This window comes from Halyomorpha halys, unplaced genomic scaffold (genome assembly GCF_000696795.3).
Source record: "Halyomorpha halys isolate HHAL.00 unplaced genomic scaffold, Hhal_1.1 Scaffold725.1, whole genome shotgun sequence".
NCBI classification, from domain to species: domain Eukaryota; kingdom Metazoa; phylum Arthropoda; class Insecta; order Hemiptera; family Pentatomidae; genus Halyomorpha; species Halyomorpha halys.
In genome coordinates this window covers 497522-503521 of record NW_027110211.1, presented here as the reverse complement: position 1 = coordinate 503521, position 6000 = coordinate 497522, and the positions used below count along the sequence as shown (strand labels likewise).

At 31.5% G+C, this 6000-nt stretch overlaps 1 protein-coding gene across 2 annotated transcripts in view; it reads left to right on the top strand.

Moving 5' to 3' along the window:
- Window positions 1-6000, top strand: part of LOC106685698 (uncharacterized) — a 42778-nt gene that overhangs the window by 14244 nt on the left and 22534 nt on the right. Inside the window, exon 1 of one of the 2 annotated variants that reach the window (XR_010843691.1) lies at window positions 5793-5921. The exons of the other annotated variant lie outside the window; for it this stretch is intronic. The gene's annotated coding sequence lies outside the window, so the exon portion shown is untranslated. Of the gene's footprint in view, window positions 1-5792; window positions 5922-6000 lie in introns of those variants that run through there. 2 annotated transcript variants of the gene reach the window in all.

Sequence of the window (6000 nt, the reverse complement as noted above, 5' to 3'; positions counted from 1 at the left end):
CCCAAGATTTTCAAGTGTATATGAAACATACTACATATTTACCTATTGTATTATTTTGTACAGTTGTAAATTACATTAAATAAATAATTAAAAAAAAATCGTAGGTGGATATAGTTTATCTTTGTTGGGTATCTAGAAAACAGACTGGAGACTGGTGAATAGGACTGCTCCTTGTGGCTCACCATATGTGAATGAGAAGACGAGAAAATTCTGGAGAATTTGTTACAAAGTCTTAAGCCGGATCCACGTTTGCCATTTACTGTAAAACCAAAATATCTACAAATGCTTGTTAAACAAATAAATAATAAAAGTGTGTACCAGAGAGGTAAACGTGGTGGGCGTCGGAATGTGTGGCCTATCATCTACGATTTGCCCTATTCTAAAAAGGAACAAAATGAGGATGAAAACGCAAAATGAAAGGAAACATAAATATTGGCTAAGTTGGTGGTTCATGAAACTAATTCATAGAAATAGTACTAAGTAACCTATAAACTCAATCTCCATTCTAGAATTTTTAAGAATCAGATAATTAATTAATAAAAATACAAAGAGTGAAAAATATTTACCTGTTTCTAAATTCTCAAATAATACTGACAGCTCAAACGTGTGGTTGCAGCAAAAGTTCTTATCCAAACGTCCTTTGATTTGTGCCCCAAAACTGACAGTGGACATTCTTATCAACTTGTACCAACCTATTATAACTTGTAGCCAATCCTAATAATCCAACCACATGTTTGCCCATAGTAAGCTTATGACTTAAAACGCAGGGAGACACCAAATCTAATTCTTTCGTTATATACTATTTATAGGAGTCAAAGTGGTTGCTTTTTTTCTTCTTTTTTTTCTATCTGCCTCCGTTCCAATGATTTTGTTTTCTAAAGAGGCCTGAATGTTTGGAATCTTCTTCGTTGGGTCAATTAACTTTGATCTGAAAGACTAAACACCTTTATTTATGTCGTTTGTATTCTTCAAATAAAATAATTTTAATAATTATCACTAATATGAGTTTTACGCTCATTTTATACTATTGCATTATTCTTAGTTAGAGTAAATCCGCAAGTAATGATAAAATTTTCGAAAAACTATAAATAGCAATCAAGAACAAAGCGTTCAAGACAAGTCAAAATTCAATATGTGACTGATCCCATAGCAGTTTTTTTCATAGAATGTTTTATTTCATAATTAATTTTATATTATATGTACAATTATTAGTACACTGCTTCAGTCTCCAACCATAAACAATTATTTTTTCTTTGCTACTTATTGCTTATCAATAGATGTTTTAAGGATTTTAATTTTTAATTTGTTTGCTTCGGAAAATGTGGTTTTGTCCATGTTGTTGGCGGCAAGACGTCCCAATGTGCCCCTGTGGTAGAGGGAAGCAATCCCATTTCCCCCAGTTAATTTACCCTACATTTAATTCGAAACATCCATTGGGACGTATTATCCCACTAGGGGTGAAAGTATTAAAGACCTTGGACAAGATTGAAAGAAATTATTTGTCAATTTGTACACGTCTTTATGTACAGTGTCTATATTTAGTTCTAACTGCATCTTAGTTATTCTTGTGTAATATGAATAGCTGTTTACTAATCTGTGGCACTTGATTTGCAATACTTTCTTTTTAAAGGTGGCTGAACTAGCGAAGTTCCATATGGGGCAGGGATGTGTTTTGATAGGTTAAGTTTAAGAGTATCAATTAATTTCTGGGTGATAATTTTGATTTTTTTATTAAAATATGGAAATATTTTATAGATTATTTTCCTTGCGTTTTCTAATTTTAAATTAATGTAGTGGTTCAACAACCGTTTACTGTTCTAACGTGACTCCCAAGTATTTTATCTATTCGGTAAAAGGGGCAGTAGTATCATTTAAAACTATTTTAGTGGGAAAATTATAGCTGTTAAATTTTCAATGTTTAGCTGTAACTCTCGTTACTTCAGGTACTTTAATGATTTTTTAAAGACTTCTTCTAGTCTCAAATTAATTGTGCCAATTAGATAAGATGAGGAGTTCAGTTTGTCATCAGAAAAGATGACTATATTAACATATTTGAATTTTGGATAGTCATTTATGCATAAAATGAATCATACGGAACTAAAGAAGGATTCTGTAATGTTAATCATCAAGACAGTAAATATCATTGTGGTATTTAAATTTTAAAACCTCTACATTATGGGGTTTCTCAATTTACTTATTCGTATGTTTTTCTGTTCTTCTCGTCTATTTTAATTCATACGTCTCCAATTTTTAAAATTTTATTTTATTTCCTTATTCGAACGGATTCATGGTTCCAATATGATAACAACTCTTATCCAACTCGATAGGACCATAGAGATGAATACACCACTAAGAGGTGGAAGGCCACTCCCGCGGGCACGTGAGCTGGGCCCGGTCCAAGAAGGACATGCCGGGACATCCCCAAAGGCCCTGTAGTTCTCTAACACTAACAGATAATAAATTGTGAAGATAGTCAGGACAACGGGAATATCAAAACGACCGCCCTAGACGCGTGACTTGGTTAGATCTCCAAGCGGTAATAACTTGAGGGTTCTTCAACTTTTGTATTCGTATTCTGGGAGTCAACCTTAACAACCTATTACTTTGACAGTGGCGTGAATCAATTACCTTCTAGGTTGCACTAAAACTCAGTTTAGATTTAGTGTTTATAGCGCAGTGAATGGAGATACGATCCTGAATTTGCATCATTTTTAGGAACTAAGATCTTGTCCCTAAGTAATCTACTGAGAACAGAGGTTTCCAAATCTTTTTCTGTTTGCGGCTCCCTAAATAATCAGATTTTTATTCCTCGGAGTCCTTAATACATACGATTTTTTTAAAATTTTTTACTTTCTCTAAAAATTGGAAAACTTTCCTTTTTAGCAATTACCCATTTAACAACGAAAAATTAAAAACAGATACTATTTTCCTTGGGATAATGTAAAAAACCTAATTTCAACTGTTCCGTTGATATCCATATTGACACTGGACAACCACCATGTGGTTAGGTTAGTTGAAAAATAAATTAAACACGAATTTTAAATTCACAAATAATTTATAGACCCCCCATTGATGATGAAAATTTAAGATTATTACCCCGACCGCCGAAAACCCAGCTTCCCACAAATAGGATAATGCAAATGGAATTAATATTCGTAGAGTTTTACCACTAAACAGTGGCAGGCGAGCCACCGATGCCTGTTATTATTAATTAATAGTGTTATTCATATATTTTCAATAAAGGAGATCAGAAAATATTATAATATGGAATTGAGGTTTAACAGAAAATTTACTCATTCCTTTTACGTTTTATGATGTATTTTTTTATGAAAATGCAATACACCAAAATATTTCCAGAACCAATAGTCGATTTAATCTATGTTTTTTTGGATAAGTATGCGTTTAAAAATCTAATAAATAAATACTTCCTAGTTATTACAAAGTACCAGATATACATATGTAGCTGTATGTATGTATTCAAGTACTTATTTCGTCAGGGGGCACGAAATAAAAACCTAAACAGTGGATATTTACTGATCAGAAAGGATCATAGGCTACCAAATTTTAACTTTAGTATAAGTATTATCGCAAGACAAGTCAATAAGAGATCCTTCTTCTAAATTCTGATGAAGCCTTGTATCTAAATGGGTCTTGAATCCGTGTAAATTTATCATTATCTGCTTCAAGTATTTTCCGAACTTTTTATAATCTCTGATAGGTGATTGACCAAAGTGGATTTTATATTGTAAGAAAAAATAATTTCATTGTAGATTGCGAACTGATTCAACAAGGGAAAAGAATCACTGATACACTCTTTATTAATTTTTATTTTCCATAGTTGTAATTATTTTTTTTAATAATTGAATATTTCGTGACGCCCATTATAAACACTTTGTTTAATAATATAGTTATTTAAATAAATAGTTTGAAAGTTGATCTCACAAACGAACATCTAGAAACGACCTAAATTCAGTTGAAATAATTGCTAGAGATAGAACTATCTGCATTTCAATGCATTTAGTTGCTTCTGTCCTACTGAATGATTTAAATCTATTTTCCATCTCCAGTAATTGTTAGCATTTAGATCAATTGACACAATCACTTTTCACATATTATGTTTTTGGCAACGAGTGTAAACGCTGGAGAAGATTTTAAACACGAAGGTCAAATGAAAGGGACTTTGAGTACATTTTATACTAATATATAATTCATACTAATTAATTTTTATTAATATTAATTAAGCTTTTCTTCAAACGTACTCGAAGATTCATACTGAAGAAGTTTGTCACAGCCGCATGCTGGAAGGCATGTAAAAATAGAAAAGAAACGGATTAAGAGATCTGTTTAATAATCTACAACCAAGTACCGTTCTTATTTTTGTACACATTATAGCAGCAATATATTCGTATATTTACTTAATTTTATTTACATACAGAATATATAATACGAGGAAGTATTACGATCGTAAACAATTTTGAATTTGTGTTTTCCACAATAATTCAAGTTTTGAGGTTCTTCCAATCGAGTGTGTGCCGTGTCTATGTGTAAATGAACAAGCTAGTTCAAGAACAAAAAGTTTCTATTTATCCAAGTCATTTTTTTCTATTAAATAACGCATCCTAGAAATGTCCAATGGGGTGTTTCTTGTAAAAAATTTAATGCTTAATCGAATGCCGCAAGAAGAATGAAGACGATCGGATGAACAGGGAGCGAGTTATGATCGAAAACGTCCTAATTATATTGTTATCTTAAATAACTCATTCTAGAAATGTGGAAGAAAAAAGCTTTCTTTGAAAATGGTTCGTAAGATTTTTATTAATTGAATATCAATGTGCAATGAAGTAAGCTTTAATATCAGCTAGCTTCCTAACCTCATTTAAATAGTCTGACAAGGATGGAATGCCGAATTTTAAAAACGGCTTCTCTAAACTACCTCCATTTGAAATAATCAACCATCTTTCATTGTTAGTAGTAATACAAAATGGATAATTTGTATTATTGAAGAATTTAATCATTAACTAAACGAGAAAACGGTTTTCACACTACCGGCTTAGACTAGCTAGAGAGCGCACGATTTCTTCCAATTCCATTCTATAGTATACCGATTTATTATATTTTATTAAATTGTTGTATTCTAGGCATGAACAAATTCGATTATCGTTGTTTACACCTCAAGAATCGCTAAATAACGACTTTTAGTAGGAATAGAAAAAATAAAAATTTATCGATACAATTTTGAAGTGCTATTAATTTTTTTTTTATTAAAAAAATAACATATCTCGTTGCTCATACTAAAAACAATGGATAAATATAAACTACAAAAGAATTTGATAACTATTGTTTTCCATTGTTGTTATGGCAATAGTGTTAACTTTCACTTACCTATTTAAGAAATCCAAACGACTTTTAACGGAATCTTTGAGTTTCTGATGAAGAATTGAAATTAAGATGAAAATGTTGGTACAAATACATACGTTTCGTTTATTTGTGTATTTTTGCTAAATCCGCCTCCCATCATCTTCTCCTATTAAAGAAATATGTTATAAGGTGATTTTCATCCTGAATAACTAAGAAAGAGCTGTTTTAAAATGTACAAAGATTAATTTCAAAATTAAATAAACTGTAAAAAAAAAAAAATAAATAAATTCCATTGTATTTAGCCAGAATTAATTACTATAGAAAAATATAACTAAAAGTCTCTTGACTGATTGACCTGATAGCTTAAATAACTTAAATACGACCTGACAAAGTACTCTTAAGGTACCGTTCCCCGGTACTCCCGTTATCTCCCTGACTTAAGCCCTCCAGGGTGATCCTGGGGTGGGGCTGTCGTCACCGACTTTCACAACAGACTGGAAACGAGGTAGGGCTCAGTCGACGACAAGCTCTTATCGGATTCAAAACCTCACATCTGCGAAAAGGTAATATATTTTAATGTATACTAAATTAAATATTATGGTAATTTTTGGGTCTAACAGATATGACCAACTTCAAATTCAG